Raw genomic sequence first — 27,834 nt, forward strand, 5'->3', positions numbered from 1 at the left:
TCGAAGCCTCATGAAGCAGTGCTTTGAAAACGACCATCACTAATTGAAGCTTGTTGCGGTAGCCAAATGTTGTTTAGTACAAGTATGTCAGCAACGTGATTCAAACTTGTCTCAAGCTATCACAGACACCACAATATATTAAAACCTGTTTGATATTATCACCACAGGATCTCGTAATGTGAGCGACACAATGACAATTTGTAAGTAATCCAGCCAACCCCAGTGCAGATGGTATTAACAGAGAAAGGTCAACCAATTGATGGGCAGGTTGATAGTCCATTCATGAAGTAATGGCCTGATCGTTGAAATTTCTCACCAGAATTTATGTGAGAAAAATGTATTTTCGCTGATGGTCAGAAACACTGCTGTAGTCGGAGCTGATGGTGTCGTGGGCAGCACTCCGACATATTGTGCAAATGCACTTTCTGCTACCCGAGTTCGAATCACAGCTCGAGTTCCTTTGCCGATCCCATACCCCTCTCTCCACCCTCTACTTTCCTGTCATCTCTCAAATCTACTGTCTATCAATAAAGGCAAAAATGGCCCAAAAAAAAAATTATATAAAAAAAGAAACACTGCTGTAGTGTGAACTTGCGATAACTAATGCCTAGTCCACACGGACACGGGTATATTTATAACCGGAGTTTTCCCTAAAAAAAATCCCGTCCACACATGCTCGGTTAAAAATAAATATCCATCAACACAATAAAGCAAAAGCACGCTATCAAGCGCTGTCAAGAGCATGCCACACCACCAGGTGGGGATATAACCCAAAATCGTGTTCCGCAATATAGTGTGATAACTGAGCATCTATCTGTATACATGTTAGAAGCCCTGTTGGCACAGTTATTATTAGCAAGATACGTCCACCATTGCACAGAATCATCAACAAAGCAGTCAGCAGCGCACAATCTTGACGTCAAACACAGTGGATAACGGCGCACACTCTGACGTCGCAAGGCAAAACCCCCAGTTTTACTTTCTACACGACACCACTGTAACCAGTGTTTCTTAAAAAGCTCACCCTGCCCGGGGTTTTCAAATATGCTCGGTTTCAGTGTTCTGATACTGCGGTTTCGTGTGCACAAACTGCGTGAAAAAACTCACAGTTATAAAAATACCCATGTCCGTGTGGACTAGACCTAACACTAATAGTGCACTCTACCAAAAAACTGTCAGTATGTACATGCACAACCTTTGTTATCTTTTTCTCTCAATCTAAAAAAACCCCACTCAGATCATGCACTTCTCTTCTTTAATCTTATTAAGATTAAAGAACATTCATCAATAGTAATGATCTGTGATAATAATTACCAACCATTACTTGATTCACGCTCAGAGAAACACATAAACACTCTTCATCGTGGTTCAAGAGACTCAACACTTTTGAAACACATTTCCTAGTTTAAAACTATAGAAATGATCCCTGAAAGCATAGTCTTGACATCTCACTGTGCTTTACGAATACACCTTTAGAGAGACAATGAACCTCAATGACGGTAAGTTGTGGCTTTATGATTCAGAGAGGGACAAAATGCTCAGAAACACAAAACTATAAAACCTTTCAGCATGGACTATAGTTTATGAACTGATGAATGTTTGCAAATCTGTTCATAACAATGGGTTATTTATACACTGTAAAAAATGTCTGTAGAAATTACAGTATTAATGGGTATTACTGGCAACTAGCTGCCATTAACTTACTGTAGATTTTACATTTATGTTATTTACTGGCAACATTTTGTTCAAAGTTAAATGAACATGAAACATTTTTTGACTTTATCTTCTACAATAAGTTACTGGCAACCAGCTGCAAAATTACAGCAAATTTTTTGGAGTGTAGTACTATTAAGAATACAACAGTGGCATGGGCAGTCATAGCCTATTTGTTAGAGCAGTTGTTTGACCTTTCTCTATTAATACAATCTGTGCTGGGATTACAAGTTGTTATTGTGTCACTCACATTACGAGATCATGTGGGGATAATATCAAACAGGTTTAAAAATATTGTGGCGTTTGTGATAGCTTGAGACAGGTTTGAATCATACTTATATCAGGGTGCGATTTGCCGGGGGGGATGCGTGGGATTTCCCCCTTTCTGGTCAATGTATCTCTGCCTCTGCTTAATAATTTTTATCCCCCCCTCAAAGTGATCAGTGCTACTACACCAGTGGCGAGACGGATCACAAAACTTATCACGGGTCCGTGGTTTGATTAAAGTCAATTTTATTTTAAAATGCGCTACTTTGGCTGGCTCTGGTAGAGCTGCCGCGCAGCCTCTCTGTATTCACCACTCTGAAGACTTGCTCAATGTCCCGCCCACGGCGCTATCTGATTGGTTACACACCCGGTTACAACCAGAGATGTATAGTAACGAAGTAGAACTACTTCACTACTGTACTTAAGTACTAAAAGACAGTATCTTTACTCTACTGAAGTATTATTTTTTTCTCCTACTTCCACTTTTACTTCAGTACATATTTTCGATGAGTTTAATACTTTTACTCCAATACATTTTTATGTGCTGCATAGTTACTCGTTACACTCAAATGTTACGAATCATTCCAAACCCACATTATAACTGCCGGAGCGGTGATACACATTAGAACCACACACAGATCGTGGTCTAAACCAATCGGAGAAAGTGAAGGGCGGACCCCTCCCTCCCTCTCACTCACAAATATGAGCCGGGGTTGTGGACAAATGTGAAGCGAAGAGAGAACCAAAGTGCGCGAGAGAGACCGAGAGAGAGAGAGAATGCGCGAGAAAGGGCGAGTGTGCGCGAAAGAAGGAAACCTAAATACATTGAAACACCTTGTACCTTTACCTATTACCATTATATCGACTAATATTTCATTAATTCTGAATTCTCTATCGCCAGATCAGTTAAATTAATCTAAATTACCTGAACATTCATGTCCTTGTACTCCTGCTACAGCCAAAGGAATTGTGAGTGTCCTTTAGCTTAAACATTTGAAATAATATAAACAATATTATATTCAAACTTTTGACTGTTTTATTTAATAACTACATTACACAATACTTGTACTTTTACTTTCAGTACTTGAGTGGTATATTTTTAAAAAAACTACTTGCAATACTTAAGTACAAAACATGTTTAATACTTTAGTACTTCCACTCAAGTGCTGTGCTTAAAGAGCACTTCAACTTATACTCAAGTCACTTTTTTGATAGAGCACTTGTACTTTTACTCAAGTCTGGGTCCCTAGTACTTTATACATCTCTGGTTACAACTCACGAGTAATGGCCTATCAACACTTGCGAGATGGTTGTGGAGCTGTGTGTCGAAACAAAGGAAAGCAGCATATTCAGCAGCATATTATTCAGGATATTAATAAAGCGGGAATAAACATCACAATCTGATTATCTGTTTATGATGACAAGCAGAGTTAGTGTCCCAGTCACACCACTGAGAATGGCCGAAGTTACGCATATATAAACGCCAATGAGGCGTTTAGCGAGGCGCGGGCGCGGGCGCAACCAGTTCGTGACTAACACATAATACATCTGTCTTTTCTATAATTTCACTGTAGCTCAGCAGCGCGATGTAAAGTTAACGTTATTACTTTAAAAGCAGCATTAAAACGGTTTCTACTGTAATGGTTTAACTTTGCAATCAATCCATTGTTCATATTTATTATGTTTAAGTTGACATTACATTGTGCCATATAGTTTTGCCATTCAAGATTTAATTCTTGCGTGTTTTTTGGTTGTGCATGATCACAGTTCATATGTGTGGGGAAAGAAAAGCTATTAGAGTAAAAATATTGCGTTAGGCTGCTTCATGAGTTTATAAGAAAAAAGATTTTACAATTCCTGCAAATGCAGTAATGAAGTTCATGTTCTCATGATTTATTTTTATGAATTAAAATGTTTTGAAATGTGCTGTGGACAGAGACGCATTAATTTTTTCTCTTTCGCGCAGGTTATGTTTGGAAAGACGATGTCCTATAGCTCAGGCACGGCCCCACTTTTCAACAGGGCCACCTAAAACTAAAAAAAAAAAAACTTTTACTATATTCTAATTTTGTCAAGAATTATAAAAAAATCGTCTATAAGCTCATAATTTGTGATAAGCCCGACTCTCTAATGCTGAGTTTACACCAACCGCGTTTTGGGCGTCAAAATCGCCTCTACCGCGCCTAGTTTGCCGCTTGAACACTTTGAATGCTTTCGCGCGTCTAGAGCAGAGTAGACGCTCGGCAAAAGCAAGCATTTGACGCGCGTCAGAGGCAAACTCCGCTTCTTGTGGGAGGGGCAAGTGCTATGCGGTTGTCTGTTTGCAAGATGACTGATGTTAATTGTGCATTTATCGAGAGAGTTACCGGTTTGTATGTGGTAACCTTTACCCCTGATTTACACCGCACGAGTTTGCGGTGCGTTACGGCTCTGAGGTGGCTTTGTTTCGTCTTCTACGCGGTGCCAACTCACACAAGAAGCAGATCAGAAGAGCAGCAGTAGAACGTCACGTGATTTTCCTGTCAGACGTTTTTCTTGATTTTCTGAGTTATAACATGGATAGGTTGGCTAAATGTTAATATTTTGTTAGGATTCATTCTGTATATTGTTTAGTTTTTTGAATTGTCCTATTTTGTTGTTCTGTAGTAAAAAAGTGAATAAACATAAAAATTCAGTTAGGATGGACAAATATTACAGTATTTAGCTATGCATCTTCGTCTAAAACACATCCTCAATTATGTTTATTTCACATACAGTGCCTGTGAGCAAGATGATGTGAAATACGGGAGTCTGCACAAAGTGTTTATTTTGAAATTGACAGGATTTTTGACTTTTATTTTATATTTACGGTGCGGCTTCAACGTGGCGCACGTCAAAAATAGCCTAGGCACCTATCTTTAGCGAAGTGGCGCGTAGAGCAGCTTCTGGGACGCTCTTGAAACGTGCCGCGGCGCATCTGATGTAAACACAAACATTGACTAGAATGACCGCGATCAGTTCGGGTTGCCTCTTCGGAGCCGTAACACGCCACAGACTCGTGCGGTGTAAGGGTAACAAATAGGCTATGACTGCCCATGCCACTGTTGTATTCTTAATACTATATAACGCATTGTTATGAACAGATTTGCAAACATTCATCAATTCAATTCAATTCAAGTTGCAACCTGCAGACCATGAGACTCAAACCGGCAACTCTCGGGTTATAAGCCCGACTCTCTAACATGACTGCCCATGCCACCGTTGTATCCTTAATACTATAAATAACGCATCATTAACAGATTTGCAAACATTCTTCAATTCATTAACTACAGTCCATGCTGAAAGGTTTTATGGTTTTGTTTCTGAGCGTTTTGTTCCTCTCAGAATCATAAAGCCACAACTTACCGTCATTGAGGTTCATCGTCTCTCTGAAGGTGTGTTCGGTAAGTGCAGTTACCAATCACGACTATGCTTTCAGAGATCATTTCTATAGTTTTATATTAAGAAATGTGTTTCAAAAGAGTTGAGTCTCTTGAACCATAATGAAGAGTGTTGATGTGTTTCTCTGAGTGTGAATCAAGGAATGGTTGGTGATAATTATCACAGATCATTGCTGTTGATGAATGTTCTTCAATCTTAATAAGATTAAAGAAGAGAAGTGTGTGATCAGAGTGGATTTTCAGGTGTGCTCACACAAAAATCTGTGCTAAAGATGCTTTCCAACAGGTTTTATCATAGTTTTTTTCCAACTCCATTGACTTGTATTAGATGTGCTGTGAGGTACGGTATTACTCCGCGATGGAGACTTTGAATATATTCTTGCAATTGGCAAAGGTGGATTATTGCCACCAACTGGGCTGGAGTGAGACGTTTGGAAAAATAGGTCCACAAGTTTAGAACAAATGCTAAAACACCTGTTGGAAAGCATCTTTTGCAGCGATTTTTGTGTGAGCATATCAGTGAACATACCTGACCACTCGGTGAGTTTCACGTCTTTATAAAAGAAAGTTTAATGCATTTTAGGAAGGATTGTTCCAGTGCACCTATACAGCCATTCTAGTGTTGGGAGGTGAAACAACAAACACCCGAAAATTCTCGGGCCAGCATCATATGTCTAAATTTCAGTCAAAACTGTTCTATTTCATCATAAATAATCTGAAAACAGGGCTTTAAGTGTAAAATACAGAACTTTAAATCCTTTAAATCACTACGCATTTATTTCTTAACGTCTTCTATCAACGAAACATTCAAATAAAGTTGTTTCTGTCAACACATTGAAACATTCAAATAAAAAGTTATTTTTGTGAACATATATAGCTGATTTTTTGCCTTTCATTCACTTACGTTAATGTTTGTGGTCACAGTTTTAATCGCGGATCCTAAATGTCAGATACAACTGACCAGTTTGACTAGCCTACAAATTGGATAAGATTCCTAAAAGTGTGGCACCTACAGCACACATTACAGACACTGATACGCAATTGCTGATGTGTTCTACATATAAAGATATAAACTTGTTTTTTAAACTCATTGTTTTTGCTGAAACAACCAAAATATGATTTGCATGCGCAATAAATCATACTAACATTTATTTTTTAATAAAAATTTAGCTTTTTAATAAAACAAGCATATCTCCGGTATACAATTTCAATTCAATTTATTTATATAGCGCTTTTCACAAGTGTTAATTGTTGCAAAGCAGCTTTACATGAGAAGATGTAGAGGAGAACACAGATAATCAATAGATAATATAAGAAGTAGAGAAAGCGGTTAAGCCGTACAAGCGAGCATATTAATAATGTAACGTATACAGTAAAGTGCTAAGTTAAGCCAAAGTTGGCTGACTCTCCCTGGGACTAAAAACCCTCTAGGAAAAAAAACCCAATGGGAAAAAGTCCTAGAAGGACAAAAACCCTAGGGAGGAATTTATATATATTTATATATATATTTATAGAAATGGTAGGGATAGGAGGCGGGTAAGCGAATTAAACTGGTTTAGCCGGTGGTCGTTGGTCGGGCATCGGCTGGTCATCACGTTGAAGGACAGCCAGTGGATCAGTGATGCAATGATCTTCACAGCAACCGGAACTGGGTCTGTTTGTCTCATGGTCCTCGTGGTCGAGGACGAGACAGGGAGAGAAAAACAGAATTCTATTAGCGTAGGGGCCGTTCGCATGCAATGCAAGTGTCAAACATTATAGTGGTTCAAGTCGGCTCGGTTCCAGACAGGCTAACTATTGCGGCAATAGTATATTACCCATATAAGGTATGTGAGTGCTTTGTTCTAGACAAACTAACTACTGCTGGAAATGTACATTTACTGGACATGTTATGTGAATGCTTTGTTAAAGAAGAATGTCTTAAGTTTAGATTTAAATTGATCGACTGTGTCTGAAACTCGAACATTATTTGGTAAATCATTCCAGAGCTTAGGGGCTAAGTAGGAAAAGGATCTACCACCTTTAGACACTTTTGATATTCTAGGGATAATTAAGTGACCAGAATTTTGTGAGCGCAGTTTACGTGATGGATTGCATTCTGATAGTAGTTCTTTAATATACGAGGGCGCTAGGCCATTTAAGGCTTTGTAGGTGATTAGTAATATTTTAAATTGTATGCGATATTTAACTGGTAGCCAATGTAAAGATGCCAGAATTGGACTGATGTGGTCATACTTTTTAGATCGAGTAAGCACTCTTGCGGCGGCGTTTTGAACCAGCTGTAGCTTGTATACAGCGTTTTGTTTGTTATAAAGAAACTTTGCACATCAGGCTCATTCAAATCCTTGGTGATACACACACGCACACAGTGTCAGCAACTCATTCATCAGAATCGTCAGCTATCTTCGACAGTTGGCTCGTTCGGTATTTTGAATCCGACGTGCTATTTTGTCTGTGCGTCCTGCATCATCAACCCAGTTCATTTCAGTTCGATTTGTGAACTGGCTCAACCGGTTACTTCCTGAGAACTGGCTCAGAAGAACGATTAGTTAAAGAACCGAACATCACTACTACACACAACACACCACTGATGAGGATTTGACTACAAAACACTCGATAAAGAGGCGTTCCCGACCATCAGGGAAAACACATTTTCTTACATAAATTCTGATGAGAAATTTCAACGATACGGCAATTACTTCATGAATGGACAATCAACCTGCCCTTCAATGAGTTGACTTTTCTCTGTTAATACCATCTGCGCTGGGATTGGCTGGATTACTTACAAGTTGTCAATAGGCTTATGCTGCGTTCCAGAGCCCATCCAAACCAGTGGGACGTGGGACTTATCCTTCTTGAAGTGTCCTAGCTCCTACTTCAAAGCGTTCCAGGCATTTGAAGTGGAACGTAAACAGAAAACATGGACGACCGACCGGTCTTCTTAAGGCTCGTACAGACTACATAACTTTTAAACGTCGGTCCGAACTGTGCAGTTCACACTACAGTAAAACATCAAGTTAAACATCTTTACAAAGTGTTCTGGAGCCATTATATAAAAGCGCTGCATGTCGCTAAGTAACTTGGTATATTTTTACCGTATTTTTATATTAACAGATAATAACGACATAATTTCACGCCATAATATAAAAAAAACAAGTTGTGTTAAAATTACAGTGTCTAAAACAACCATACAAGCAGAGAAGTACAATTTATACTATATTCCTTGAAAATTTCCTCTCACGACGACCTGATCTATGGGCGCCGCCATTGTCCTCCGACTTATTTTTCTGAAGTCGGGGTAGGTCGAACTCCCCCGAGTTCGCCGGTAGGAGGTTCCACTTCGACAGGCATTCCAGTGCACTTTTCCTAGTTGGAGGTAGGATAAGTCCTACATCCCACTGGTTTGGATGGGCTCTGGAACGCAGCATTAATATCAAACATGTTTAAAAATATTGTGGCATCTGTGATAGCTTCGAATCGCTTGATTTTTTTCCCAAACCAGTTCAGATAGGAGTTTTACTTAAACATGAGCTCAGGGGCAGAAAGAAATTTGATTGGTTCACAAAAATGACCAATGAAAGTCCTCAACCGGAGCCTTCAAGGCAGCTTCTGCAGTGAAGCAGTTCGAGTTCACCGTTGGTCAGATGAGTAGCGCAGATGGTTACATAGGAATGTGACTGGTTTTGAATTCAGCTTGAAATGTTTCGAGTGTTTAAGTTATGTGTCTCCACGTTTTCACGTGTCCGTGGCACGACTTTCATTTTCGTGCCAGATTCATGTGTTGGTTACTCAATTTTTTTCTCCTTTTTTCAAACCATTGTCAATTGGGATTGGGGTTAGATTTGTGAGTTTTTTTTTTTTTTAAACTGTTTTCGCGTGAGGATGAAGTTGGGTCTGGGTTAGAATGGCAGTGGTTTATACGTTTACTTGTCAGAAATGTAAACTGTTTTCACTTGATGTTGGGGTTAGAGTTGGGTTTGGGTGTCATTTTATGTAACAGAAAGTTGTTCTAAACCCAATCCCAAGCAACAATTGTAAGAAAAAAAAGAAAAACAATTGAGTAACCAACACGTGAATCTGGCACGAAAATGAAAGTCGTGCCACGGACACGTGAAAACGTGGAAACACGTAACTTAGACGCTCAAAACATTTCGAGCAGAAATCAAAACCAGTCACATTCCTATCTAACCATCTGCGCTACTCACCTGACCAACGGTGAGCTCGAACTGCTTCACTGCAGAAGCTGCCTTGAAGGCTCCGGTTGAGGACTTTCATTGGTCATTATTGTGAGCCAATCAAATTTCTTTCTGCCCCTGAGCTCATGTTTACGTAAAACTCCTATCTGAACTGGTTTGGGAAAAAAAATCACGCCTTCGAATCACGTTGTTGACATACTTATACTTATTGACTTTTGATGACCACAACGAGCTCCGATTTGGTCGCGATTCGAGGGTTTTGACGCAGACCTTGGAAATCTGTCCGCGACAGCAAAATCCCGCCAAAATCCAACCTGGAACCAGTCGCAACCTGCAGGCCACGAGACTCGAACGGGCAACTCTTGGGTTACAAGCTCGACTTTCTAACAAATAGGCTACAACTGCCCATGCCACTGTTGTATCCTTAATACTATAAATAACGAATTGTTATTAACAGATTAGTACACATCAATTTATTAACTACAGTCCATGTTGAAAGGTTTTATAGTTTTGTGTTTCTACACAGGAAAATCCCCAGTGTTAAATTAACTCTATCAGTGTTAAATCAACACTATTTGGTGTTTGTGTAATCCACACCAGGATCGGTGTTAAAAAAGACTGGTGTTAAAAATATAACTCTGAATCGGTGTTGAATTTGGTGAGATGGTGAAGTGATGATTGGGGCATTGGTGGTGAACACCTGCTGGTCATTCAGATCAATTACATTTTGGACATTTTCCTGTTTCTGGATTTTTGTTTTGATGGCTCGTTTTCTGGAGAAAGTGCTAGGGTGATAAAGAGGGACAAATTATTAAATGCAATAAATGAATACTGTTGGGTGTATGCCTCCAAAAGCTTTCACGTTTGCCTCTCTATCAGCATCTCTGTTTGAAAATAAAAAGATAACTTGCTGAGTTATTTTCTAATTGGATAAGTTTAACTTCTAAACAGCTGTCAGAACAAAATACAATGCTCAACTATTCCAGCATCCACACGCGTGATTTAGTAGACAAATCTTCTTTCTGACACGATGTCTCACAAGTCAAATAGACATTTATCACAAAATGTTAAGTTTGTGTTTGTTATGAGTTCATTTGAAGTCACCATTACTGTGATTAGTGTTTCCTTTAGTTAGGCATTTGTCCCTTGACCTTCACTGATCTAACTCTCCTCTTTTAGCAATAGCAACAATGTTTTAGTAAAACCACTTGTTCATTGCTTCATGTAAGGGGAAAACCTTCCAGACCTTCTCAGTTTATTTTTATTATATTATACTCTACGAATCATTGAAACATTTGATCACAAATTAATTATAAAGAAACAGGCATATAGAAAAGCTCTATGCAAATGACATTGTATTGAATGAGACTGCTGTAATGCTTTAGTGTTTTGTTGTTGTTGTTGTTTTTTGCTTAAAAGAGACTTCATGATTTCTGATACAAATCTCAACAATGGTGACAGTTAATGGTAAGAAAGTTGCTAAATTTTTGTCATGTTGCAATGCATGATGGGATTTATGAATGAGTTTTCTACAATCCTGGTACCCAGCATGAATTGCGGCATGCTTTGTAGTTGATTGTCACCATGATTGTGTTTTATAGCCTGACTGTTGATGTCTCAGTGTGTCTGACTAACACCACAGATTAGATTTGAGTAAACAATATTTAACTCTTCAGGGTATGTGGACTTTCACAGCACTGTTGGATTTCATGGGAGCTTCACAGGGTTGGCAGAACATAAATTAAACACTTATATTTAGTGATTACTTTTTTATGATATCATTGAATCCCAAGACTTATACTTTAATACTAATTAACATAGTATGAGTTATAGACTTCATTTCTCTCATCTTCCCCTGCTTTAACAAATGTGTTTTATAAACACACTGCCACAATTAGCAGAAGAAAACTAACACCAAACTTCAAGACCCAGGTACCCAACTAAAGGTAACACTAATCGGAGCAATGGTGACTTACTTTATTAACCAGATATTCAGCAGTTCTTTAGAAGTTCAACCTATCATCCATGTAACTCTGGAAGCAAGTTGTAATTTTGGTTTTCAAACAGAGATGATGATAGTGTTCATTTAACTATGGTGATTTCATCTATTGCATTTAATAATTTGGCTTTCTTCCTCATTTTAGTATTACTTTCTCCAGAAAAAGAGTCAGCAAAGTAAACATTTTAAGACAGGAACAATTCCAAAATTGAGTTGATTTGACACGGAATGACCAGCAGGTGTTCACTATTGGTGACTCGATCACTTCATTGTCTTATTGACTTTAGCACTGATTTAGTGTTTTTTTAACACCGATCTTGGTGTGGATTATATAAGCACCGAGCAGTGTTAATTTAACACTGGGGATTTTACTGTGTAAGCATTATGTCCCTCTCAGAATCATAAAGCCACAATTTACCGTCATTGAGGTTCATCGTCTCTCTGAAGGTGTGTTCAGTAAGCACAGTGAGATAGCAAGACTATGCTTTCAGGGATCATTTCTATAGTTTTAAACTAGGAAATGTGTTTTGAAAGAGTTGAGTTTCTTGAACCACGATGAAGAGTGTTGATGTGTTTCTCTGAGCGTGAATCAAGGAATGGTTGGTGATAATTATCACAGATCATTGCTATTGATGAATATTCTTTAATCTTAATAAGATTAAAGAAGAGGAGTGCATGATCAGAGTGGGTTTTGTTTTTTTAGGTGAAGAGAAAGATTGGAATGAAGGTTAAATTGTTTTCAATTGTGCAGTCAATGGTTGAAGTGTATGTGTTTTGTTGTGATGTGACAGTCCCTTACATTTTGCTTATTTCAACAAACATTCTGATAGATTTATGGTAGAGTGCACTATTAGTGTTAGTTATTGCAAGTTCACACTGCAGGATTGAAAAACTACCTAAATCTCTTGTATTACTCACATTGCACAACAAGGTTTCTTTTCACGTTGGCTGCGTTCAGCCCCAACCAAACATTGCACAAGTTTTTTAAACCGAAACGATGATGTGTTGAACACACTGTGCTAATGACACAAGAGTTGCAACTACAGTAGCTAAGAAGGCCATTCTTTGTGTTCTTTATAAATGTTTAAAGGGGACATATTATGAAAATCTGACTTTTTCCATGTTTAAGTGCTTCTATCAACCTAGAAAATGTTAAAAAGATCAACCCAATAAGTTAGTTTTGGTAAACCATTTTCTGCAAGCATGTGAAAAAATAGGTCATTGTAATTTGGCCCTTATTGTGATGTCAGAATAAGGTAATACCGCCCCCTTTATCTGCACTATCCAACCACAGCACAACCATTTAGTATGGAGAGAAAGAGAGAGATAAAATAATTCACAGCACAATTGAGTTTCAATTGCAACAAACCACCATCATTGTGATCAGTGGTTGCACTTCATCCGCTCATTTGCATTTTAAATTACACACCCAAAACGGCACACTTTTGCTCAGACCTATTTTAGACTTAGTTTACATCTTAAAAAAAATCTCATAATATGTCCCCTTTAAATGCACTGATGTTAGTTATCGTAAGTTCACTCTACAGGATTGAAAACTACCTGAATCTCTGTGTTGCTCAAACTGCACAACAAGGTTTCTTTTTATGTTGTCGTCTTGGTATAGCTGCACGCATACTAAACACAACACCCAACTGATGAGCTGCACATACTACAAAACACTTGATAAAGAGGTGTTCCCGACCATCAGCGAAAATGCTTTATCTCACATAAATTCTGGCGAGAAATTTCAAGGATCAGGCCATTACTTTACGAATGGACGTTCAACTTGCCCATCACTTGGTTGACCTTTCTCTGTTTATACCATCTGTGCTGGGATTGGCCGGATTACTTACAAATTGTCATTGTGTCGCTCACATTACGAGATCCTGTGGGGATAATATCAAACAGGTTTTAATATATTGTGGCGTCTGTGTTAGCTCGAGACAAGTTTGAATCACGTTGCTGACATATTTGTAATTTAGGACATTTGGCACCCGCAATAAGCTCCAATTTGTTTGTGATGCGAGGAGTTTGTCGCAGACCTTGGAAATCTGTCCGCAATAGCAGAAACCCACCAAAATCCAACCTGCAACAAGTCGCAACCTGCAGGCCATGAGACTCAAACCGGCAACTCTCGGTTTACAAGCCAGACTCTCTAACAAATAGGCTATGACTGCCCATGCCACCTATGTATCCTTAAAGGGGACATATTATGAGTTTTTTTTAAGATGTAAACTAAGTCTAAAATAGGTCTGAGCAAAAGTGTGCCATTTTGGGTGTGTCATTTAAAATGCAAATGAGCGGATGAAGTGCAACCACTGATCACAATGATGGTGGTTTGTTGCAATTGAAACTCTATTGTGCTGTGAAATATTTTATCTCTCTCTTTCTCTCCATACTAAATGGTTGTGCTGTGATTGGATAGTGCAGATTAAGGGGGCGGTATTACCTTATTGTGACATCACAATAAGGGCCAAATTACAATGACCTATTTTTTCACATGCTTGCAGAAAATGGTTTACCAAAACTAAGTTATTGGGTTGATCTTTTTAAAATTTTCTAGGTTGATAGAAGCACTGGGGACACAATTATAGCACTTAAACATGGAAAAAGTCAGATTTTCATAATATGTCCCCTTTAATACTATAAATAACGCATTAACAGATTTGCACACATCAATTTGTTAACTACAGTCCATGCTGAAAGGTTTTATAGCATGGGTGCTCAATCCTGCTCCTGGCGATAGACTGGACTGCAAAGTTTAGCTCCAACCCAAATCAAAAACAACTGAAGCAGCTAATCAAGGTCTTCAGGATCACTTGAAAATTGAAGGCAGGTGTGTTTGGTTAGAGTTGAACCTGAACTCTGCAGGATAGTTGATCGCCAGAAGCAGGATTGGGCACCACTGATTCATAGCGTTTCTGAGCATCTCATGCCTCTCAGAATCATAAAGCCACAACTTACCGTCATTGAGGTTCATCGTCTCTCTGAAGGTGTGTTCAATTAGCACAGTGAGATATCAAGACTATGCTTTCAGGGATCATTTCTATAGTTTTAAACTAGGAAATGTGTTTTGAAAGAGTTGAGTCTCTTGAACCACGATGAAGAGTGTTGATGTGTTTCTCTGAGCATGAATCAAGCAATGGTTGGTAATAATTATCACAGATCATTGCTATTGATGAATGTTCTTTAATCTTAATAAGATTAAAGAAGAGAAGTGCATGATCAGAGTGGGTTTGTGGTTTTAGATGAAAAGAAAGATTGGATTGAAGATGTATTTGTTTTTGATTGTGAAGTCAAATGTTAAAATGCATGTGTTTTGATGTGATGTGATGGTGAGTAGTTTTTGCTTATGTGCAAAAGATGCTTTCCAACAGGTTTTATCATAGTTTGTGTCCAAATCCGTTGACTTGTGTGAGATGTTCTGTGAGGTACGGTATTACTCCGCACCGGGAACTTTGTTTATATTCTTGCAATTGGCAAAGGTGGATTATCGCCACCAACTGGGCTGGAGTGTCTATTATTCAAGCTCTCAACGGAAGAATATACGAGTGTGAGGCGTTTGGAAAAATCGTTCCACAAGTTTACAACGAAGGGTAAAACACCTGTTGGAAAGCATCTTTTGCAGCGATTTTTGTGTGGGCATATCAGTGAACACCCCTGACCACTCACTGAGTTTCAATTCTTTATAAAAGAAAGTTTAATGCATTTTAGGAAGGATTGTTCCAGTGCACCTATACAGCCATTATAGAGTTGGGAGGTGAAACAACAAACACCCGAAAATTCTCGGGCCAGCATCATATGTCCAAATTTCAGTCAAAACTGTTCTATTTCATCATAAACAATCTGAAAACAGGGCTTTAAGTGTAAAATACAGAACTTTAAATCCTTTAAATCACTACGCATTTATTTCTTAACGTCTTCTATCAACGTAACATTCAAATAAAGTTTTTTCTGTCAACACATTGAAACATTCAAATAAAAAGTTATTTTTGTGAACATATATAGCTGATTTTTTGCCTTTCATTCACTTACGTTAATGTTTGTGGTCACAGTTTTAATCGCAGATCCTAAATGTCAGATAGAACTGACCAGTTTGACTAGCCTACAAATTGGATAAGATTCCTAAAAGTGTGACACCTACAGCACACATTACAGACACTGATACGCAATTGATGATGTGTTCTACATAGAAAGATATAAACTTGTTTTTTAAACTCATTGTTTTTGCTTAAACAACTAAAATATGATTTGCAGGCACAATAAATCATACTAACATTTATTTTTTAATAAAAATGTAGCTTTTTAATAAAACAAGCATATCTCCAATATACAGCGTTTTGTTTGTTATAAAGAAACTTTGCACATCAGGCTCATTCAAATCCTCGGTGATACACACACGCACAAAGTGACAGCAACTCATTCATCAGAATCGTCAGCTATCTTCGACAGTTGGTTGCACCAGCTCATTCGGTTCTTTTTGAGTCCGACGTGCTATTTTGTCTGTGCGTACTGCATCATCAACCCAGTTCGTTTCAGTTCGATTTGTGAACCGGCTCAACCGTTACTTCCCGAGAACTGGCTCAGAAGAACGATTAGTTAAAGAACCGAACATCACTACTACACACAACACACCACTGATGAGGATTTGACTACAAAACACTCGATAAAGAGGCGTTCCCGACCATCAGGGAAATTACATTTTCTCACATAAATTCTGGTGAGAAATTTCAACGATCAGGCAATTACTTCATTAATGGACGATCAACCTGCCCTTCAATTAGTTGACTTTTCTCTGTTAATACGATCTGCACTGGGATTGGCTGGATTACTTACAAGTTGTCAATAGGCTTAATATCAAACATGTTTGAAAATATTGTGGCGTCTGTGATAGCTTCGAATCACGTTGTTGACATACTTATACTTATTGACCTTCGACGACCACAATGAGCTCCGATTTGGTCGCGATTTGAGGGTTTTGTCGCAGACCTTGGATGTTTGTCAACAACAGCAAAATCCCGCCAAAATCCAATCTGGAACAAGTCGCAACCTGCAAACCACGAGACTCGAACCGGCAACTCTTGGGTTACAAGCTCGACTTTCTAACAAATAGGCTACAACTGCCCATGCCACTGTTGTATCCTTAATACTATAAATAACGAATTGTAATTAACAGATTAGTACACATCCATTTATTAACTACAGTCCATGCTGAAAGGTTTTATAGTTTTGTGTTTCTGAGCATTTTGTCCCTCTCAGAATCATAAAGCCACAATTTACCGTCATTGAGGTTCATAATCTCTCTGAAGGTGTGTTTGGTAAGTGCGGTGAGACATCAAGACTATGCTTTCAGGGATCATTTCTATAGTTTTAAACTAGGAAATGTGTTTAGAAAGAGTTGAGTCTCTTGGACCACGATGAAGAGTGTTGATGTGTTTCTCTGAGCGTGAATCAAGGAATGGTTGGTGATAATTATCACAGATCATTGCTATTGATGAATGATCTTTAAGATTAAAGATGAGAAGTGCATGATCAGAGTAGGTTTGTTATTTTAAGTGAAAAGAAAGATTGGAGTAAAGATTTGTTTGTTTTCAGCTGTGTAGTTGTTAAAATGCATGTGTTTTGGTATGACATGACAATGTCTTAGTTTTTGTTTGTTTGAACAAACATACTGATAGATTTATGGTAGAGTGCACTATTAGTCTTAGTTTTTGCAAGTTCACACTACAGAATTGAAAAACTACCTAAATCTCTTGTGTTGCTTACATTGCACGACAAGGTTTCACGTTGGCTGCGTTCAGCCCCGACCAAACATTGCACAAGTTTTTTAAACAGAAGCGGTGATGTGTTGAACACACTGTGCTAATGACACAAGAGTTGCAACTACAGTAGCTGAGAAGGCCATTCTTTGTGTTCATTATAAATGTTTAAATGCACTATTGATGTTAGTTATCGTAAGTTCACTCTACAGGATTGAAAACTACCTGAATCTCTGTGTTGCTCACACTGCACAACAAGGTTTCTTTTCACGTTGTTGTCGTGGTATAACTGCACGCATGCTACACACCACACACTACTGACGAGGTGCACATACTACAAAACACTCGATAAAGAGGCGTTCCCGACCATCAGCGAAAATACTTTTTTCTCACATAAATTCTGGTGAGAAATTCAATGATCAGGCCATTACTTCACGAACAGACGGTCAACCTTCCCATCAATTGGTTGACCTTTCTCTGTTTATACCATCTGCGCTGGGATTGGCTGGATTACTTACAAGTTGTCATTGTGTCACTAACATTACGAGATCCTGTGGGGATAATATAAAACAGGTTTTAAAATATTGTGGCGTCTGTGATAGCTTGAGACAGGTGCGAATCACGTAGCTGACATACTTATACTTAACGACCTGCGCTGACTGCAATGAGCTCCGATTTGGTTGCATTTTGATGGTTTTGTTACAGACCTCAGAAATCTGTCCACGACAGCAAAACCCCAACAAAATCCAACCTGCAGGCCGTGAAAATCGAAACGGCAACTCTCAGGGTCTTCTTCTTCTTCTACTTTTTAATGGCGGATCATATCTTTACGATACATACCGCCATCTACTGGATAACTACACAGGAGTGTGTAAAATGGACTTTGGCAAAAGACACCTTAAATCACAAAATCATAAAACAATAATAAAACCAAACCCCCACCCGAAATTTTTTTTTTAATAATAATACAAACCAAATAACCTAAATTATTCTACTTAATCCAGTATCATTAAGATACATAATGAGGTATCTGCATCTTTGTCCCTGAATTCCTTGCTCCTGTAAAATATTATGAATGTCATTTTCTGCATCTGAGTCTTTCCATTTCTGTCTAAATTGGTCAAATTTCTTACATTTATATAAAATATGGGTGACAGCTTCCAAGACTTTACATTCAGAGCATATGCCATTACTTTTATCTATTAAGGACAATGTGGAATTAAGGCCTGTGTGGCCCAACCTCAATCTGGTTATAATAACTTCTTCATGCCTATTAAGACCCAATGAGGTGATTCTTTTCCCTCCAACATAATTCTGATTCCTATGATAGTGTCTGGCCTTACTCTCTGATTCCCATTCATCTTGCCATCTAAGCATAATCTGTGATGTAATGAAAGCTTTAGTATCTCCTTTACCTAGTGGAATGTAAATTTCAACTTGATCTAATTCCAAAGCTTCTTTAGCTAATTTATCAGCAGTTTCATTGCCATTAATTCCATAATGGCCTGGGATCCAATCATCCAACAGAACTGTATCACTAATCTGAGGCTTATGAGATTTAAAAGAAGATGCTTTATTTCCAATACCAAATCTTCACGCATTGAATGATCTGATATAAAACTTTGCAATACTGCCATAGAGTCAGTACATATGACTGATCTAAGAGGTTTAGTTTCTTCAACCCACCTAAGGGCAGTTATTATTGCAGTCATCTCTATTGAATATACTGATAAATGGTCACTCACTCTATACCCATATCTTTTCCAAATTCTGGAATATAAATACCAATACCGCAATGCCCATTGGGTTCTTTAGAACCATCTGTAAATATTTTCAGGTATCCATAATATACTGTATTTAAATAACTTACACAAGCTTTATTAAAATTTTCCCTACAGAAATGCTCGCTTTTTTCTGCTAATAAAGTAATATTAACCTCCGGTATAGGAAGCAGCCATGGCGGAATACAACTTAAAGCTAATGCTGGGCCATACTTCAATTCTTTTAGTCCATAATGATTCACTATCTTGTCAGTATTCCAACCAAAACCATTGGACTTTTTACAATATTCCCAACAATCACTAAGTACTGACAGAGCTGGGTTGTTAAAACTTCCTTTTAACCTTACCCAATAAGTCAAAGACAATTTCTCATACCTTAAATTAAGAGGGGTTTCATTAGATTCTATTAATAAAGCACTTGTAGGAGTTGCTTTAAAAGCACCAAGAGCAATCCTCAAAGCCTTATACTGCATTCTTTCAATTTTCTTGAGGGATGTCTTACATGCTGAGCTATACATTATACACCCATAATCAATGGTTGATCTTATTAAGGCTTTATATATGTTAATTAGAGACTGCCTATCAGCTCCCCAATTATGCCCAGTGACCATTCTCATAAGGTTAATTACCTTTTTACACTTTGTTTCAATAGACTCAATATGATATTTCCATGTAAGTTTGGTATCCAACCATACTCCTAGATACTTAAATTTTTCACTTCGTTCAAGTTGCTGATTATAAAGCATAATTTTATAAGTTTCAGGGACTTTTTTCCTAGTAAAATACACAACCTGTGACTTTGAAATAGAAAATTTAAAACCCCAATCTATTCCCTACTGTTCAAGTACATGAATGTCCTTTTGAATTGCATTATTAAAGGGGACATATTATGAGATTTTTTTAAGATGTAAACTAAGTCTAAAATAGGTCTGAGCAAAAGTGTGCCGTTTTGGGTGTGTCATTTAAAATGCAAATGAGCGGATGAAGTGCAACCACTGATCACAATGATGGTGGTTTGTTGCAATTGAAACTCAATTGTACTGTGAATTATTTTATCTCTCTCTTTCTCTCCATACTAAATGGTTGTGCTGTGGTTGGATAGTGCAGATAAAGGGGGCGGTATTACCTTATTCTGACATCACAATAAGGGCCAAATTACAATGACCTATTTTTTCACATGCTTGCAGAAAATGGTTTACCAAAACTAAGTTATTGGGTTCATCTTTTTAACATTTTCTAGGTTGATAGAAGCACTGGGGACACAATTATAGCACTTAAACATGGAAAAAGTCAGATTTTCATAATATGTCCCCTTTAACATACGAAATGTTATGTCCTCTTCTCCAAATGACAGCATCATCTGCATATAAAAGTCCTTCGTTACTATTTCCCAGTTTTTCATATATGTCATTAATCATTATGTTAAACAAGATAGGACTGATAACACTCCCCTGCGGAATTCCATTTTCAACAATAAACTCATCAGACACCACATCACCCACTTTGACCCTGATGGAACGTTGAGTAAGAAAGTCAAGTATGTAATTATACATTTTCCCATTAATTCCCAATTTTCCTAATTTAATCAACAGACCTTCTCTCCACATAGTATCATAGGCTTTCTCAATATCCAGGAATACTGCCACCATGACATCTTTCATTATTAAAGACTTTTCAACTTCATTACATACTTTGTGGCTTTATGATTCTGAGAGGGACAAAATGCTCAGAAACACAAACCTATAAAACCTTTCAGCATAGACTGTAGTTAATGAATTGATGAATGTTTGCAAATCTGTTAATAATGCGTTATTTATAGTATTAAGGATACATCGGTGGCATGGGCAGTCATAGCCTATTTGTTAGAGAGTCGGGCTTGTAAACCGAGAGTTGCCGGTTTGAGTCTCATGGCCTGCATGTTGCAACTTGTTGCAGGTGGGATTTTGTTTTTTGCTATCGCAGACAGATTTTTTGTTCTTCCTGTCAGTCCCATAGTGCTACCAGTACCGGAAAGAGAAATGATTAGTTCACCTTTCGAGTTCGGGTTTGGTCGGGTCCGAGTCTTTCGTTCTTCAATAAGATGGAACTTTTATTTTTCAAATAATGTTTTTGCACATATTTTGTATTTTAATTACTTAAAGTGACACCATGTAATTTTTCAACCTTCATAATAAATTTTCAAGACCCTTGTGATAGTACATCAACTTTAAATAGGTTGAATGACATGTCTACCATAGCCTGACGGGGTCTGTATCACTTTTACTCGTATTTTAAACTAAGGATTTCTGGTAGTAACCAGAGCACAAAAAAAAACTACAAAATTCGACTGCTTTACGGCATACGTCACTTCCTCCACACAATTTGTTTTTAACATGAATTTTGCTGGAGGCTTACTTAAGGAATGTAGAGAGCAGCTTCTATTATGTGACTCTGTGGCACATTCTTTAGTGCCACGGACCTATGACACGGGCGACCCGGGTTCAATTCCCCTATAAGGCAATTTTTTAATATAAACTCTTGATTCATACATAAATGCGATGTTCTTTATAAATGACGGCGATTATCTTGCATATAGTTCCCTGTATTCACATGCAGTGTTCGCGTATTTACCTTTCTTTTACTGTGTCTATGATATTTACATTACAATCCAGGATGCAATAGCAGTCAAACTTGCTCAAACTCACACAGTGTAAAACCAAACCCTATTCATTCACCAATCAGATCCGAGCGTTTCTCTCTTCTCTCTTCCTCATTTGCTGCGTTCAGCTGTCACTCGCGTGACGTATTACAAAGCAGCAGCCTTTAGGTCTGCTTGGACCACATCGGTTTACTTGGATTTGGAGCGACAATTTTCACACAAAAGAGAGGAAAAACGAGCGCCATTGCGGAAAATCCTGGTGGCGAGGGAGAGAAAGAGACGATGCAACAATATTTGTTTGGGAAAAGGCAAGGAAATACTTCTGGTCGTTTCTCAATTGGAAGACTGCAGCCTCCGGAGGTCAAATATGCAGGCTGCATACGCCATCAAGCCTGGTTTATTAAGGTAAACTGAGCATTACATTCGCAAGTCATAAGCATACTGCAACAATTTACGATTAACTAAGTATAATAGTCAACTTTGTAATTGTTAATATTCTGAAATAAGACAGTCTTGATGATGTATACAGCTTAGAAATACGACATCTGGAGGCTGCAACCTTCAGATTGAGACATGGCTTCTGCCACGACGAGTTCCTCATCAGAAAGTTGTAACATGACTGCGTTTCTCCCTGTTGTCTCAAAATGTTGATCGTTTAGCGTTTTAAATGTTTAGTTTTTAGTTTAGTTTTAAGGTTGGCTAGTTTCTTTCCTTTGCGACAGTGCTGCGGCGCTTGTGGGCTCTAGGGGCGCTAGAAGTGAAAAATACATGTCTAGCACCCCCTAGTGGCCAAAAAGTTTCATGGTGTGCCTTTAATATAAAACAATATAGGATACATTCAGACGCAATCAATAATACGAATCTAATGTTGTATTTAACGTGATATACCAGCGGTCACGTGACATAAGGACTCGGACCCGGTCGAACCCGAACTCAAGACTTGAATAAACGAATCATTTCTTTTTCCGGTACTGACAGCATAGCCTCTATGGGACGGACAGGAAGAACAAAAGACTCGGAAATTAAAGATGAACTAATCATTTATCTCTCCGGTCCTGAAAGCATAGCCTCCATGAGGCCGACAGGAAGAACGAAAGACTCGAACCCGCCCCGAACTCGAGAGAATGATGAACTAATCATTTCTCTTTCCGGCCTGATACTGTGCTGTATATCACACGGCACAGCCTGGCCGAACACAGAGAGTCAGTAAGACAGTGACGAGTTGACAACTAACAGACACGAGAGGAGGCGTACAAATGTGATAAATATGAAGTTCAGTTTCTTATAATTTGGCTTTGGCTGCATTACCCTGACTTGTACACGAGGACTGACTTAGGAGGTAAGCTAATCATTTATATCTCTTGTGCAGGTTTCAGAGCTTGTGTCAAAAAATAATGAAATAAGGATTTTTATTTCTCATAACTTGTTAGAAATGTCATAATTGTTTGCATAAGTGGTTATTTTGGGGTAATTTGTGAAATTATTGGTAATCATATTTTAATTGAACGAAAAGAACGAAATGACTCAAAAAAAGATTCGTTCATTTTGATGAACGAGATTCAAAGATCCAAATCAGAAAAATGATCCGAACTTCCCATCACTACAACACTTTCATATCACAGAAAAACAGAGGCATCTTAATATTTGTTTACACAAACAAAACAACTAAATCACATTCTTTCTTTTAACTTAAAATAACAAACCCACTCTGATCATGCACTTCTCTTCTTTAGTCTTATTAAGATTAAAGAATATTCATCAACAGCAATGATCTGTGATAATTATCACCAACCATTACTTGATTCACGCTCAGAGAAACGCATCAACACTCTTCATCGTGGTTCAAGAGACTCAACTCTTTCAAAACACATTTCCTAGTTTAAAACTATAGAAATGATCCCTGAAAGCATAGTCTTGATGTCTCACTGTGCTTACCGAACACACCTTCAGAGAGACGATGAACCTCAATGACGGTAAGTTGTGGCTTTATGATTCTGAGAGGGACGAAATACTCAGAAACACTATGAATCAAAGGTGCCCAATCCTACTTCTGGTGATCGACTATCCTGCAGAGTTCAGGTTCAACTCTAATCAAACACACATGCCTTCAATTTTCAAGTGATCCTGAAGACCTTGATTACCTGCTTCAGGCTATATGGGAAGGCTGCAGACCTGGAGCTGGTAGATCTACGCCCCTGACAGTTTTACGCCCCTGGCAGTTTTGCGCACCTGTTGCTCCTCGTGCGCCCAGCAGTGGGAGAGGGAAATACAACTAGGATACTAGCCTATTTAAACAACCGTTTATGAGCACTGTATTTATTACTATTACACATTTAAACGAAAATTGTATAAATTTACAGTGTACACTGCAGTCTGCACACTATGGAACCACAGACAGTAAAAAAATCCATATAGTCCAGGTCTGGTCATCTTGGTTTTTATTATTGGAGATAAAAATAAGGATCATGGGTTTAAATAGTTTTGCATTATGATACGAGTGTATATTAGCGTGTTTTCCTGTGTAAGCCATTCTTGCTGTTTGAAATTGGGTTTAAACCTTGACAAGCGCTTTTTTATATGTCTGACATTAATTACGCATCGTTTAAAGGCGGAGATCTGAAACTGCTCGGCTGCGCGCACAAGTTCAAGTTCATTTGCGATTTATAGATTTGAAAGGGGTACGCGCGTTTTCTGCACGTAAGTTTGGTTTATTATTCAAACGTACGCATTTTTGTTAAATGATCGTAAGATCAAATGTAGGATGGTTTTTACGCAGCATTTTATAAATGATCCCCTGATCTCTTACAAAGTTCTTTACAAAAACGTTTTTTGATGTTGTTGGAAAGCAGATGGACTGTTCTTTCATTTGATATTTTATGTTTATTTAAAGAAGATAATTTTTCTGTAAGGCATTAAACTAAAACTGGGTGGCAACTTAAAAAAAAAAAACGCTGACGGGGAAAGAGTTAAGCATGTGGCATTTGAAATCGATTGGACCCGGAAGCGGCGCATGATGACGTCACACATAACTATTTATACTTATTTATAAACTGCTTTTATATACAAGAGACTGACTGATATGATGTTGTGAATTTATATTAAGTTACATTTAGATATTAACCATATTTAGGCCATTAGCAAAAAAAAGTACTGTGTAATCATATGGATCCTAAATTAAAGGGGACATATTATGAGATTTTCTTAAAGATGTAAACTAAGTCTAAAATAGGTCTGAGCAAAAGTGTGCCGTCCTGGGTGCGTCATCCAAAATGCAAATGAGCGGACGAAGCGCAACCACCGATCACAACGATGGTGGTCCGCCGCAAACGAAACTCCATTGTGCTGTGAATTATTTTCTCTCTCTCGCTTTCTCTCCATACTAAATGGTTGTGCTGTGGTTGGATAGTGCAGATAAAGGGGGCGGTATTACCTTATTCTGACATCACAATAAGGGCCAAATTACAATGACCTATTTTTTTCACATGCTTGCAGAAAATGGTTTACCAAAACTAAGTTATTGGGTTGATCTTTTTAACATTTTCTAGGTTGATAGAAGCACTGGGGACACAATTATAGCACTTACACATGGAAAAAGTCAGATTTTCATAATATGTCCCCTTTAACATACGAAATGTTATGTCCTCTTCTCCAAATGACAGCATCATCTGCATATAAAAGTCCTTCGTTACTATTTCCCAGTTTTTCATATATGTCATTAATCATTATGTTAAACAAGATAGGACTGATAACACTCCCCTGCGGAATTCCATTTTCAACAATAAACTCATCAGACACCACATCACCCACTTTGACCCTGATGGAACGTTGAGTAAGAAAGTCAAGTATGTAATTATACATTTTCCCATTAATTCCCAATTTTCCTAATTTAATCAACAGACCTTCTCTCCACATAGTATCATAGGCTTTCTCAATATCCAGGAATACTGCCACCATGACATCTTTCATTATTAAAGACTTTTCAACTTCATTACATACTTTGTGGCTTTATGATTCTGAGAGGGACAAAATGCTCAGAAACACAAACCTATAAAACCTTTCAGCATAGACTGTAGTTAATGAATTGATGAATGTTTGCAAATCTGTTAATAATGCGTTTTTTATAGTATTAAGGATACATTGATGGCATGGGCAGTCATAGCCTATTTGTTAGAGAGTCGGGCTTGTAAACCGAGAGTTGCCGGTTTGAGTCTCATGGCCTGCAGGTTGCAACTTGTTGCAGGTGGGATTTTGGTTTTTGCTATCGCAGACAGATTTTTTGTTCTTCCTGTCAGTCCCATAGTGTTACCAGTACCGAAAAGAGAAATGATTAGTTCACCTTTCGAGTTCGGGTTTGGTCGGGTCCGAGTCTTTCGTTCTTCAATAAGATGGAACTTTTATTTTTCAAATAATGTTTTTGCACATATTTTGTATTTTAATTACTAAATATAAAACAATATAGGATACATTCAGACGCAATCAATAATACGAATCTAATGTTGTATTTAATGTGATATACCAGCGGTCACGTGACATAAGGACTTGGACCCGGCTGAACCCGAACTCAAGACTTGAATGAACTAATAATTTCTTTTTCCGGTACTGACAGCATAGCCTCTATGGGATGGACAGGAAGAACAAAAGACTCGGAAACGAAAGATGAACTAATCATTTATCTTTCCGGTCCTGAAAGCATAGCCTCTATGAGGCTGACAGGAAGAACGAAAGACTCGAACCCGTCTCGAACTCGAGAGAATGATGAACTAATCATTTCTCTTTCCGGCCCGATACTGTGCTGTATATCACACGGCACAGCCTGGCCGAACACAGAGAGTCAGTAAGACAGTGACGAGTTGACAACTAACAGACACGAGAGGCGGCGTACAAATGTGATAAATATGAAGTTCAGTTTCTTATAATTTGGCTTTGGCTGCATTACCCTGACTTGTACACGAGGACTGACTTAGGAGGTAAGCTAATCATTTATATCTCTTGTGCAGGTTTCAGAGCTTGTGTCAAAAAAATAATGAAATAAAGATTTTTATTTCTCATAACTTGTTAGAAATGTCATAATTGTTTGCATAAGTGGTTATTTTGGGGTAATTTGTGAAATTATAGATAATCATATTTTAATTGAACGAAAAGAACGAAATGACTCAAAAAAAGATTCGTTCATTTTGATGAACGAGATTCAAAGATCCAAATCAGAAAAATGATCCGAACTTCCCATCACTACAAAACTTTCATATCACAGAAAAACAGAGTCATCTTAATATTTGTTTACACAAACAAAACAACTAAATCACATTCTTTCTTTTAACCTAAAATAACAAACCCACTCTGATCATGCACTTCTCTTCTTTAGTCTCATTAAGATTAAAGAGCATTCATCAACAGCAATGATCTGTGATAATAATCACCAACCATTACTTGATTCCCGCTCAGAGAAACGCATCAACACTCTTCATCGTGGTTCAAGAGACTCAACTCTTTCAAAACACATTTCCTAGTTTAAAACTATAGAAATGATCCCTGAAAGCATAGTCTTGACAACTCACTGTGCTTACCGAACACACCTTCAGAGAGACGATGAACCTCAATGACGGTAAGTTGTGGCTTTATGATTCTGAGAGGGACGAAATACTCAGAAACACTATGAATCAGAGGTGCCCAATCCTGCTTCTGGCGATTGACTATCCTGCAGAGTTCAGGTTCAACTCTAATCAAACACACATGCCTTCAATTTTCAAGTGATCCTGAAGACCTTGATTACCTGCTTCAGGCTATATGGGGAGGCTGCAGACCTGGAGCCGGTAGATCTATGGCCCTGGCAGTTTTATGCCCCTGGCAGTTTTGCGCACCTGTTGCTCCAAGTGCGTACAGTAGTGGGAGAGGGAAATACAGCTAGGATACTAGCCTATTTAAACAACCGTTTATGAGCACTATTTATTAATATTACACATTTAAACGAAAATTGTATAAATTTACAGTGTACACTGCAGTCTGCACACTATGGAACCACAGACAGTAAAAAAATCCATATAGTCCAGGTCTGGTCATCTTGG

The 27,834-nt window shown here is 38.1% G+C and overlaps 1 protein-coding gene, 6 non-coding genes and 1 pseudogene across 7 annotated transcripts in view; 5 read left to right on the top strand and 3 right to left on the bottom strand.

Annotated features, from left to right (window-relative positions):
- Positions 1–27,834, top strand: part of slc25a10a (solute carrier family 25 member 10a) — a 229,429-nt gene that overhangs the window by 164,051 nt on the left and 37,544 nt on the right. The window lies entirely within an intron of this gene.
- LOC141351296 (small nucleolar RNA U3) lies at positions 1,229–1,442 on the bottom strand. Its single transcript, XR_012359505.1, has one exon. It is a non-coding gene; the product is annotated as a small nucleolar RNA U3 (small nucleolar RNA).
- Positions 5,422–5,635, top strand: LOC129436969 (small nucleolar RNA U3). Its single transcript, XR_008642034.2, has one exon. It is a non-coding gene; the product is annotated as a small nucleolar RNA U3 (small nucleolar RNA).
- Positions 12,070–12,283, top strand: LOC141351286 (small nucleolar RNA U3). Its single transcript, XR_012359497.1, has one exon. It is a non-coding gene; the product is annotated as a small nucleolar RNA U3 (small nucleolar RNA).
- Positions 14,616–14,829, top strand: LOC129436948 (small nucleolar RNA U3). The gene has a single exon (XR_008642014.2). It is a non-coding gene; the product is annotated as a small nucleolar RNA U3 (small nucleolar RNA).
- Positions 16,932–17,136, top strand: LOC141351290 (small nucleolar RNA U3; annotated as a pseudogene).
- On the bottom strand, positions 23,475–23,688 carry LOC129436944 (small nucleolar RNA U3). Its single transcript, XR_008642011.2, has one exon. It is a non-coding gene; the product is annotated as a small nucleolar RNA U3 (small nucleolar RNA).
- LOC141351298 (small nucleolar RNA U3) lies at positions 27,104–27,317 on the bottom strand. Its single transcript, XR_012359507.1, has one exon. It is a non-coding gene; the product is annotated as a small nucleolar RNA U3 (small nucleolar RNA).

Source organism: Misgurnus anguillicaudatus, chromosome 19, assembly GCF_027580225.2.
Source record: "Misgurnus anguillicaudatus chromosome 19, ASM2758022v2, whole genome shotgun sequence".
Classification (NCBI taxonomy): Eukaryota; Metazoa; Chordata; class Actinopteri; order Cypriniformes; family Cobitidae; genus Misgurnus; species Misgurnus anguillicaudatus.